Source organism: Amblyraja radiata, chromosome 14, assembly GCF_010909765.2.
Source record: "Amblyraja radiata isolate CabotCenter1 chromosome 14, sAmbRad1.1.pri, whole genome shotgun sequence".
NCBI lineage: Eukaryota > Metazoa > Chordata > Chondrichthyes > Rajiformes > Rajidae > Amblyraja > Amblyraja radiata.
This window is the reverse complement of record NC_045969.1, coordinates 16,893,012-16,905,880: the sequence shown is the minus strand read 5'-3', so window position 1 is coordinate 16,905,880 and position 12,869 is coordinate 16,893,012.

The window sequence follows — 12,869 nt, the reverse complement described above, 5'->3', positions numbered from 1 at the left end:
TAAGTAAGCTTGGGAGCTGGGTAGGAATGATGGCCAGAAAATAGAAATGTGGGGGAGGAATGGGATAGGAACTGGTGGATGGGGGAGGGAAATGATGGGTAGATGAAGGCAATGGTGGAAGGGATGGTAAAGCCGAGCAAAGGTAGAGAGAACCTGAGTGGGAAGGGAACATGGGGTATGGGTTACCTGAAATTGAATTTATAGCGTTGGGTTCCATGAACATGCGAGGGGTATATGTGGTGCTGTTCTTGTAGTTTGTGTTTGGCCTCATCGTGGCAGTGGAGAGGGCAAAGGATAGACCAGTCTGCAATAATGGGGAAAAGGAGTAGAAATGACATGCATTTGGAAACTCACAATGACTGTTACGAATAGAGCACAAATTCGTTGAAAACTTGCCTTTTCCATCTGGCTTTTTTTATTCTCCTGCTGTCATCCTGGCTCTATCTGCCTGTTATTTTTCCCACCCTCATCTGTTTCTGTCTCTCCCCTGCCACCTCTTGTCGCACTCATCCCCTGCACTTCTCTGTTCCTCTTAGCTGTCTCCACCAGTCCTGATACAGAATGTCGACCTGACATGTGTCGCATCACTTTTGATCTACAAACGCCTTTCATCAGAACTCTGAAATGAAAACTAGAACGTGAGGGTACAAGAGTTCTAATGAAAGGTCTTTGACCCAAAACATTGTCTGTTTCATTTCTGACAAAAGATAATTGACCTGATAAATTATTCCAGCGCTTTTTTGCTTCACATGTACATTACTGTCCCGCTGAGTTACTCCAGCTCTTTGTGTCTATCTTTACTTTATTTTTAAAAAGGTACTAAGCAGAAGCTATGATGCATGGTCATCTGCATGCTGAACAGGAGAAGCAAACACATAACTAATGGATCAGATCAACACACTGCGGTCCTACCACAACATGAAAAGCTATTGTCATTGAAGTAACTATCGAGAACAGGCTGTTTCATGGGAGTTCCCATGTTCAAAGAGAGTGGAGCCCTGCAAATGAAAGCAACAAGTGAGACATACATCGTGGCAACCACTTCGTTGAGTAAACTGCCCCCTTCTGATTCTCCCAGCACTGTTAAATCCAAATTAAGACAATGGGGTGGATTCTCCTCACATGATCTCAAAAAAGATGTGTATTGTCATAACGTTTATGAAGCATTTGGACAGGTACATAGAAAGGATAGGATTAAAGAGATATGGGCCAAATGCAGTACGCTTGCCTTCATATTGAGTATGAGTTGGGATGTTGCGTTACGGTTGCATGGAGTACTGGTCAGACAACATTTAGAGTATTGTCTACTATTCTGGCTGAAACCAACAGGAAGGATGTACCGATAGAGAGAAAGCAGAAGAGATTCACCAGAATGTTGCTTGGAATGAAGGGCTGCACAGTTGCTATAAGGAGAGATTGGATAGGTTGGTTTATTCTCATTGGAATGTCGGAGACTGAGAGGTGACTTTATAGAAGTTAACAAAATTATGAAGGGCATAAATGGGATAGAGAGCCAGAATCTTATTCCCAGTGCACAGGAATCTAGAAAGTGGGGAACAGGTTTAAAGTAAGAGGGGAGACATTTAAAGGAGCTTTGAGGGAAGGGTTTTCACACAGAGCTAGTGAATATATCTGGAACAAGCTGCCAGAGGAGGTGGTGGGCACTGTTGCATTTCCATGTTTAAGAGGCATTTGGATAGGAAATTTATAGAGGGATACGTGCGTAGATAGACATAATGGTTGGCATTGACAAGGTGTACATTTCCACGATTCTATCAATAGTATAACCATCACGACACTTCAGAAGCAATTTTACTTTGGTATCAAACAACGAATAACTTATTATGATTATTAGATGGATCAATGGGATCCTGTTAAAGAGATAACACCATTCAGAGATTTCACCAACTGAATTTATTTTAAGCGATTGGTTCCACAGAAAATGTTCAAATTTAACCAATCGCTACAGCAATAAGTCTTTGGTAAGCCATTTAATATTCTCTAATCCTAAATCACAACCTATCTGTGATTAAAAGCACGATGAGACAGATGGCAATTTTAGTAATTCAATTATATCTTCACCTTGTCCAAAGCAGCATGCTGCTTGAGGTTGTCAACAATATTGTACAGAGGAGGAGATTGAGTTTCTTGGAGATTAGGTTTCTGCAGGCTTCTGGTACATTCAGGACTCTTTTCTGCTTCAAATGGTTTGGATAATATACAGGAGATGGAAATATTAGTCAACTGTCTCATTTAGATTTCAGCTGATGTGCTGATTTTGTGCAGAATTATGAGGACAAAGAACAAAACAGGATGATCATATGTCAGCTAGGAGGCTGACAGTTAATACCTTTCCTTAGTTATTTAAAGCACCTGTCGACACTTTTAAATTAAGTTTAAATGAGAACCTGAGGTTTAAAATACAAAACTTAGTACATTTGTTAGTGTAAATTCTAATCATCCTTATTAAAATTAAGATTTTATTTTACTTTTTTTCCCATTGAGTTCCTAATTTGATTGGATTCAGAATACAAAGTGTTGTTATGTATGACATATAGCAAATGTTTACAAAGCTAATTCACTGATTTTTGGCTACTGGCTCTAGCTACATTTATTAGTAGCGGCATGAAGGGAAAAAATCAGGAAAGCAAGTTAGATATAAGTGTTGGGCGACATGATATGAAGTGACTGTTAATGCAATGCTTTAGTAAAGTTTAGTTTTGTGAACATTTTTAGATACCAGACATTTCTTACATGCAAGAATGTGCAGTTGATATTTAAGCAGAATGTTGAGGTAATGTTCAACAGTGGCATCACCACATCTTGTATTGCAAATGTCAGGATGATTTATTTCTTTGTTCTAAAGCCACGAATATGACATTTAAGTAGACACACCAGGTGTGCCATGACGGGTGAGATTGGGTGATTGCAGCTTTGTAGGTTAGGCAGATTGTTCCCAGGTGCTGTGGAAACAACCCAATAATGTGTAGAGAAGGTTTTTCATAATTTTAAAGGCGTGAACTGTATTTCTTACCAATTTATTTGTCTTTGTTGCTGCAATTTCATAGGTTTTCCAGCTTTATTGCGAAATTGTATTTTCAAACGTGTAAATTGATGTATAAATAACCAAAGTAACTGGAGAGAATTAAGTGAATCAAGAGCCAATATTTTAATGAAAGATATTTGGTGAACAGGGACAAGGTACTAACACAATAAGCAGAGACTGGTACAGCATACACAGAATTCTTATGTTTTCCACTGAACTTGCATTTGGGATTACTTTTGCCCACTTTCTTCTTACTTGAAGATATAAGAGAAGAATTGTCTTTCTACTCTGATATAATTGTATTGAAGAGAAAAACCTGGGTTCTGTTAGAAAACCAGAACAGTACAACTGTGGAGTGAATATTGTTCAAGGCTTATGACTAATGTAGAGTAAATGTTGCTAATGTTAATTGGATATTCCATATCCCATATCCCATGGTACTGGTAAGTCAGAAGGCACTATTTTGCTGTTATATGTCCACCAACCAGACTGTCTGGGCATTGTGCCCAATTTTAGTTCCCAAGTGAATGATATACTGGCATTGGGAACAATTCCCCAAATTAACTATGTACCCAGAAGACATAAGCATGATTCTTCTCTGAATTTTGTCGTCCCAAGTTTAGCTTTGGCTTATTCATTTGCAGTATTTATCAGCTTAATAAACGTTAATTAAATACTTAAGACATCAAGACATAATATAATATTCAAAAACCAATGAATCTGAACTATGGACGTTAAGCTATGCTTCTTTAATCATGGGTCATGAGGCACTGGTGTACATAGCCAACTGGTGTCGTATGTGCTCTGTAACACTTTAAATGTAAGCTTGCAAAATTATTGACTGGGGCAGATGTTGCAGAAGACAATTAATCCTTGCATCCCAGGGTACTTAAGGAAATGGCTCTAGAAATCGTGGATGCATTGGTGATCATTTTCCAATGTCCTATAGAATCAGGATCAGTTCCTGTGGATTGGAGGGTACTAATTTTATCTCACTTTTTTAAAAAGGCGAGAGAGAAAACGGAATTATAGACCAGTTAGCCTGACATTGGTGGTGGGGAAGATGCTGGAGTCAATCATAAAAGATGAAATAGCGGCACATTTGGATAGCAGTAACAGGATCGGTCCAAGTCAGCATGGATTTACGAAGGGAAAATCATACTTGACTAATCTTCTGGAATTATTTGAGGATGTAACTAGGAAATTGGACAAGGGAGAGCCATGGATTTAGTGTACCTGGACTTTCAGAAAGCATTTGATAAGGTCCCACATAGGAGGTTAGTGGGAAAAATTAGGGCACATAGTATTGGGGGAAGAGTGCTGACATGGATAGAAAATTGGTTGGCAGACAGGAAACAAAGAGTAGGGATTAACGGGTCCCTTTCAGAATGGCAGGCAGTGACTAGTGGGGTACCGCAAGGCTCGGTGCTGGAACTGCAGCTATTTACAATATACATCAATGATTTAGATGAAGGGATTCAAAGTAATATTTGCAAATTTGCAGATGACACAAAGCTGGGTGGCAGTGTGATCTGTGAGGAGGATGCTCTGAGAATGCAGGGTGACTTGGACAGGTTGAATCAGTGGACAGATGCATGGCAGATGCAGTTTAATGTGGATAAATGTGAGGTTATCCACTGGTAGCAAAAACAGGAAGGCAGATTATTATCTAAACGGTGTCAAATTGGGAAAAGGGGAAGTACAACGGGATCTGGGGGTTCTTGTTCGCCAGTCAATGAAAGTAAGCATGCAGGTACAGCAGGCAGTGAAGAAAGCGAATGGCATGTTGGCCTTCATAACGAGAGGAGTTGAGTAGGAGCAAAGAAGTCCTGCAGTTGTACAGGGCCCTAGTGAGACCACACCTGGAGTATTGTGTGCAGTTTTGGTCCCCAAGGACATTCTTGCTATTGAGGGAGTGCAGCGTAGGTTTACAAGGTTAATTCCCGGGATGGCAGGACTGTCATATGCTGAGAGAATGGAGCGGCTGGGCTTGTATACTCTGGAATTTAGAAGGATGAGAGGGCATCTTATTGAAACATATAAGATTATTAAGGGTTTGGACACACTAGAGGCAGGAAACATGTTCCCGATGTTGGGGGAGTCCCGAACCAGGGACCACAGTTTAAGAATAAGGGGTAATCCATTTAGAACGGAGATGAGGAAACACTTTTTTCACACAGAGTTATGAGTCTGTGGAATTCTCTGCCTCGGCGGGCGGTGGAGGCCTGTTCTCTGCACACTTTCAAGAGGGAGCTAGATACGGCTCTAATAGATAGAGTCAGGGGATATGGGGAGAAGGCAGGAATGGGGTACTGATTGTGGATGATCAATGATCACATCGAATGGCGGTGCTGGCTCGAAGGGCTGAATGGCCTACTCCTGCACCTATTGTCTATTGAAACTCCTCGACTAGTTTTGATCATTGGACAAGTACTTTGCAGAAGATTTTATCCCCCCCCCCCCCACCCCAAGAGATTATATGGCTGCAAAGGTAACCAGAAATTTGGGTTGAAAGGAATGTTTAGTGCTGATGGTCTGACTTCAAATGACCTCAAGTAGAGTCTGTTTAAGAAAGAACTGCAGATGCTGGAAAAATCGAAGGAGGACAAAAATGCTGGAGAAACTCAGTGTGTGAGGCAACATCTATGGAGCGAAGGAATAGGTGACGTTTCGGGTCGAGACCCTGAAGAAGGCCAAAACTGCAACCTGTATCTAGGTGACTGTGAACTGCTGAAAATCACTTCTATGTACTGTGGGCCAGAAGGTGTATCTGCGACAGTAGGATTGTGCTTGGAACAGCAATTATCGTATATTTCAGAACTCCACTCATTACACTGTTATAGATCTATGCAATGCATTTTTTCCATGCCCATTCACCCTGACAGCCAATACCTATTTGCCTTCACTTACAAAGGACAACAATACACCTGGACCCGATTGCCCCAAGGCTACACAGAAACTCCTACCATATTCTCAGGAGCATTCCAACTGCACCTCGAAAACTTATTTTCTAAAGGATCGGTTCAATATGTAGATTACCTTCTTTAACCTCTCCCAACCTGGCTCTCAACACCAGCAAAACCAAGGAACTGACTGTGGACTGGAAGGGGTAGGATAGGGACCCACAATCCCGTTTATATCAATGGGACGATGGTGGAAAGGGACAAAAACTTCAAATTCATGGGCGTGCATATCTCAAAGTCAATTCAAAGTCAATTTTTTTTATTAGTCACATGCACATCACATGCCGTGAAATGAATTTGCCAGCAGCGATACACTTAAAAAGAACACAATACAATAAAAATTTAACACAAACATCCACCACAGCATTCTTCACTGCGGTGAAAGGCAACAAAGTTCAGTCAGTCCTCGTTTGTTCACCCACGGTCGGGGCCATAGACCCTCTAGTCACCGCTGCAGACGGCCCGATGTACAGGCGGTGGAACACACTGTACATCGGAGGTGTTTGGTGCTTGGAGGTCCCGAATCGGCACTTTCCTACTGGAGTCCGTGGCTTCAGGATGTTATAGGCCACAAGCCGGCGATCGGAGCTCTTCTTGGCGATCCCCGGCGAGGTATCCCAGGCTCCGGATGGTAAGTCCACGCCCCACCCGCGGCTAGAAGCTCCGCAGACCGCGGCTTCAGGATGTTATAAGCCACAAGCCGGCGATCGGAACTCTTCTCGGCGATCCCCAGCAAGGGATCCCAGGCTCTGGATGGTAAGTCCACGCCCTTGGCTAGAAGCTCCGCGGACCACAGTCCCCATGGTGCCAAGGTCACCAGGCCAGCGATCGGAGCACTCCACTCTGATGACCCCCCGGCAAGGGTTCGCCCGCTCCGCGATGGAAAGTCCACATTGAGCCTGCTGCCGATGGTCCGCGCCCGAATCCGGGAAAGGCCGCTCCAATCCACGGTGTTAGGCTGGGAGGGAATCGACATGGAAAAAGTTGACTCTCCGTGGAGGAGGTGGCAGAAAGCAGTTTTCCCCACCACCCCCCACATAAGACATATCGAGAGACAACCAAACCAACACTAGACACACCAAAAAAGTAGAAATAACGAACACGCTGCTGGCAGGGCAGCCATCTCGCAGCGCCCCTACCGACCTCTCTTCCGAAGATTCTTTCCTGGTCCCAGCACACTAATGCAATTATAAAGACGGCACATCAGCGCCTCTACTTCCTGAGAAGATTACGGAGAGTCGGTATGTCAAGGAGGACTCTCTTGCACTTCGACAGGTGCACAGTAGAGAGCATACTGACGCTGCATCGTGGCCTGGTACGGCAACTTGAACGTCCAGTAGTGGAAAAGAATGCAGAAAGTTGTGACCATTGCCCAGTCCATCACCAGCATCTCTGGATAGAAGGAATGGGTGAAGTTTTGGGTCGAGACCCTTCATCAGACAGGCTTCAGTCTGAAGAAAGGTCTCGACCCAAAACGTCACCCATTCCTTCTTTCTAGAGATGCTGCCTGTCCCGCTGAGTTACTCCAGCATTTTGTGTCTATCTTCAGTTTAAACCAGCATCTGTAGTTCCTTCCTACGCAGGGCATCTTCCTTGGAGGGCATCTACCACACACGGTGCCTCAGGAAGGCCGTCAGCATCCATAAAGACTCCTCACACCCTTGTAATGGACTGTTCGAACTACTTCCCTCCGGCAGAGGGAATACAGAGCGGAGGTGCAGAACCTGGTGGACTGGTGCGCATGTAACAACTTGTCAGTAAACACCTCCAAGACCAAGGAGCTGATTATTGACTTCAGGAGGTCACATAATGGAGAATACGCCCCAATCTCCATCTATGGGGACAGTGTGGAGAGAGTGTCCAGCTTTAAGTTTCTGGGCACTCACATTTCAGAGGACCTCACATGGTCCACCAACACCTCTGCGCTGGTCAAGAAGGCACAGCAACGACTGTTCTTCCTGAGAAGATTGAAAAAGACTGGTGTGCCCCAGCAGCTGCTGACAACCTTCTACCGCTGCACCACAGAGAACATATTAACGTATGGCATCTCTGTGTGGTATCTTAGCTGCACGGAGGCGGAGAGGAGAGCTCTTCTGCGCGTCGTCCACAGAGCGCAGAAGATTATTGGGACACAGCTACCAGCCTTGGAGGGCATCTACCACACACGGTGCCTCAGGAAGGCCGTCAGCATCCACAAAGACTCCTCACACCCTTGTAATGGACTGTTCGAACTACTTCCCTCTGGCAGACGTTACAAGGCCTACGCCCGAACCTCCAGACTCAGGAACAGCTTCATTCCCAGAGCTACAGCGGCTCTGAACCGGCCCTGCTGAGTGCCCCCCATCCCCCCTGGACTGTCTCCCTCGGATGGTCACGTCGAACAGAAACATCTGCACTTTAGTCTGTTGAATTGTTTTGACTATTTTACTGTTCTTTTTACAAACCATGTTCTCGGGATATCTAAATCTAAATTGTATTAGTTATTTATGTTATGACATCGGATGGAAGCTGCATACCAAATCTCGTTGCGCTTATGTGCAATGACAATAAAATATATTATTATTATTATTGTGCATTTTATCTGTTTTGTATGTTCTTCTCCCTGGAGCCTTTGATTCAGTTGGTGTGCAGTTAATCTATTGATATTTTGTCATAGATCTGGATTGCAATTTGCTCTGGATGTCAAAAGATACATTCACTATTGACACAGGAATTCCTCAAATAGATACGTGGTGAATTATAATACTGAACAATTCATACTTATTCTGGCTAATCTACTATAAGTGCAAATTTGCACCATCTAATACATGACATGTGACATTTCAACATATGCTCTGTTAATTGTAATGTGGCACTTTATCCATTATGAATATATATCATTATGGATGTCAGTGTGCTTTTATTTTTAGGGACTTTTTAAAAACTTAACACAATCTAAGTTTCATAGCTTTGTAAAAATTGCAAAAATATTTAAAAGATGATTGCCTAAGATATCTTGAGAAGCTAACTAATTTAAACCTATTTTGTGCTAAGACCTCTGATGTGGTGTTCTGCAGGGACCTATGGTTGAACTTTCATTGTTGTGTTCCACGGGGATCTATGCAAAGACCTCTGTTGTTGTGTTGAGCGATCTTTACTTCGACCTCTACTGTTGTGTTGGGCAACGACCTGTACTGGGACTTCTGTTTTTGGCATAAAACATTGCCAAATCCTGGAGTCATTAATGGCAAGAAACTTAACTCGACCATCCATAAGTCAGAATGTTCTGATTGACTTACCTTGAGACTTCGGAGACTACTTCTATCACTAATAAGGTCCAAATCATTTCCGCGAAGCACGATCATCTCCCTTCAACCTCCTGCGTTTTTCAGAGAGAGAAAAAAAATCAAGTTTGTTCTACCTCTCTTTGTAGCTAACACCTCATAATCCACACATCAGAGGTCCAGCCAGAATAACACCCTTCCACCGCAACCCTCTCTTCTATCACTGAGCCAGTTCTGAGACCATTTTCTGTCCTGGGCCCAGGATCTCCACCCGAAATGTCACCTATTCCTTTTCTCCAGAGATGCTGTCTGACCCACTCAGTTACTCCAGCTTTTTGTGTCTATCTTCGGTTTAAACCAGCATCTGCAGTTCCTTCTCACGGCATTCATCTAAGTTTCATTTAGCCCAGTGATCCATACGCCTACTTACAACACAATGGGTTTTTTCGTATTGCAGTACACTATAAAGTCAATTCAGGAAGTGAGAACGCACAGAGAGTCTTTAGGATAGAGCTCGTCAACTCTTTGAGATTCATTAGTGACATTAGTGGATACGATCATAACTATCATGGATACGGTTTGATTGGGTGGTGAAATTATACATTTGTACCTCCATCATTAACGATCAGTATTTCTAAATGTCTGCCGGTGTTTGCCATCAAGCATTGCGCCTTTATGTATTACCGTTGTGTAATTCTTAACTATGCGTTATGCTATTTTTGCATGGCGAAAAGCGAGTACATAAATTGCCACAACGAGCTGAGTATGAAACATAGGTTTGATTAACCTATTGATCATTGGCTATATTTAAGAGGGAGTTAGATGTAGCCCTTGTGGCTAAAGGGATCAGGGGGTATGGAGAGAAGGCAGGTGCAGGCTACTGAGTTGGATGATCAGCCATGATCATATTGAATGGCGGTGCAGGCTCGAAGGGCCGAATGGCCTACTCCTGCACCTATTTTCTATGTTAATAAAGCTGTGAATAAATCGCCCGCGTTATCTCAGATGGTTATGGAAGAACATTTCCGACTATGGTTTGCAAGTCAAATTTGAATAAGTGTATAGGGATTATAAAACCGTGCATATAAAAACAACCTGATAGTTCTGATCCTCGCGAGTAGACACGAAATCTGGAGCAAAAATTAAGTACATCTCCCAAGGTATTATAAGGACACAAAACCAAAGAATCTGGTTGGAAATGGCCTGAACTCATCCCAGTGCCTGTCAGATGCTGTTTCTGACCCCTTTATATTCTGATGGGAGACTATCGACTTAAACATCAACCTCGCTCGATCTGAGTACACGCGGAGTGGTCTGGTTGGTTTTATTTGAAATAAATGCATGTTGGTTGCATATGGGTTTTTAAAAATTTCACTTAATATTTTTAGTTTTGAATTATGTCCCCAAGATAAATTACTCTATTGTGCAAAAAACTAGGCAGTTAATACTTAGGCAGTTAATTGGTGATTTGTAGCGGGGAAAGAAAATCCCATTTCACGTGTTCTTTCCGTAATCTCCTAGCTTTGTGAAAAATAATGAAGAACCGTTGGTACGGATGAATCGCTAATACGACAGAGCACGGTTAGAAAAGGTAAAGTAATCACAGGTGACCCGGAGAGGAAGAGCAACCTGAAAATGAACACCAATGTCAGAAAATTGAGAGCAAAAGTCGGCAGATGCTCTTTAGATGAACTGGCGGAAGATAATTAAAATGGAATCACAGCCTGAAGTCAACTCAGTGCACTGAACTACTTACAATGTAATCTTGAATGGGTACGGTGATAATATAGCACGAACAATTTCAATGTATATCGGTAAATAATTGACTGGAAAGATCCTGATTTTCAATAGTCCTTTGACATTTGGGAAAAATAGTTAACACTTGTATTGCCTCTAATTTCTGCATTGAAGTCTGTGCTGGAAAGCAATATAAACAACAGTTCCCGGACAAAACAAAGTAAATCTCGAGGAGAGTTTAATTTCGGCCACTATAATAAAAAATAAACGACAATTCTCCACAACACCGAAAGGTAAAGGGTGTATTTAAAATTATGCCGCTGATTGATTCTAAACTGAGAGAATAATGGTCGAGACTTGTATTTTCAAACATCATGTATAGAAATATAGAAAATAGGTGCAGGAGTAGGCCATTCGGCCCTTCGAGCCTGCACCGCCGTTCAATATGATCATGGCTGATCATCCAACTCAGTATCCTGTACCTGCCTTCTCTCCATACCCCCTGATCCCTTTAACCACAAGGGCCACATCTAACTCTCTCTTAAATATAGCCAATGAACTGGCCTCAACTATTTTCTGTGGCAGAGAATTCCAGAGATTCTCTGTGTGAAAAATGTTTTTCTCATCTCGGTCCGAAAAGATTTCCCCCTTATCCTTAAACTGTGACACCTTGTTCTGGACTTCCCCAACATCGGGAACAATCTTCCTGCATCTAGCATGTCCAACCCCTTAAGAATTTTGTAAGTTTCTATAAGATCCCCCCCTCAATCTTCTTAATTCTAGCGAGTATGTTTTGGAAAAGCGTGTCCCAATATTACGCCAGACAATGAGGAATATCTTAAAGTTGCCTTTCAAAGCAAACAAAAGCATATTAAACGCAATTAAAATACTTTACAGCTGTGCTGATCTCAAATTTAATAAAACTGCAATTAAAATTGGCAACCTAATGCGACTCGCTTCCCATTTAAAGGCGCTCAAACGCGTGGCATAAAAGGCATAGTGCCTAATTCAGCGCTGCTTCCTTCGGAGGTCTGACAGCATCAGCAATTTAGCCAAAAAAAAATCCTAAACACATTGGACTCGTTAAATTATGTATATTTTTAAAGGAAAAAATATACATAATTTAACGATTGGTTGCACTGATGTTAATGTTTTAACCTGTGAGATACAATATGTGTATATTTTGGCGCAATTACTGGTTGAGTATTCTACATTGAGCAACGATGTAACGTGTAGATTTGCCTCAGAAGGCACTGTAAACATGATTTATATTCAGTTGCTTCAACTGTGGAAACAACAAACTGTAAGAAAGGTCTCGACCCGAAACATCACCCATTCCTTCGCTCCAGAGATGCTGCCTGTCCCGCTGAGTTACATCCAGCATTTTGTGTCTACCTTCGATTTAAACCCGCATCTGCAGTTCTTTCCTACACAAACTGAGATCTTATAATAACGGCGTCCACGAAGAAAAGTCCGGAAAATACATTTTTTACAGCAAGTATATATAAGAGTAGCAGACATATTAACTTCTCGTGAAGCGGATAGAGGAAGTATCAACGAATTAGATTTGGAATAATTGACATACTGATAACGTGGGGAACTGTCCATTGCTACGGCTCTTGGCATTTCTTTCCTTCAAAGGTGTTTTTTTTATTTTTTTTATTACTAGCCATTTGTATGTGACTATGTTCCAGTTTTCCTTATGATGCTGACTTTTTACCGATTCATTCTTAGGTTACATGAATTCAAAGGATGAACAAGGGTATGATATGCTGAACAGCATTGTCTGTTTAACGGCGGATACACAACGTCTCTCCTTCGTACACTGTTCTTCATTTAGGACATCCACATTTACAAAAT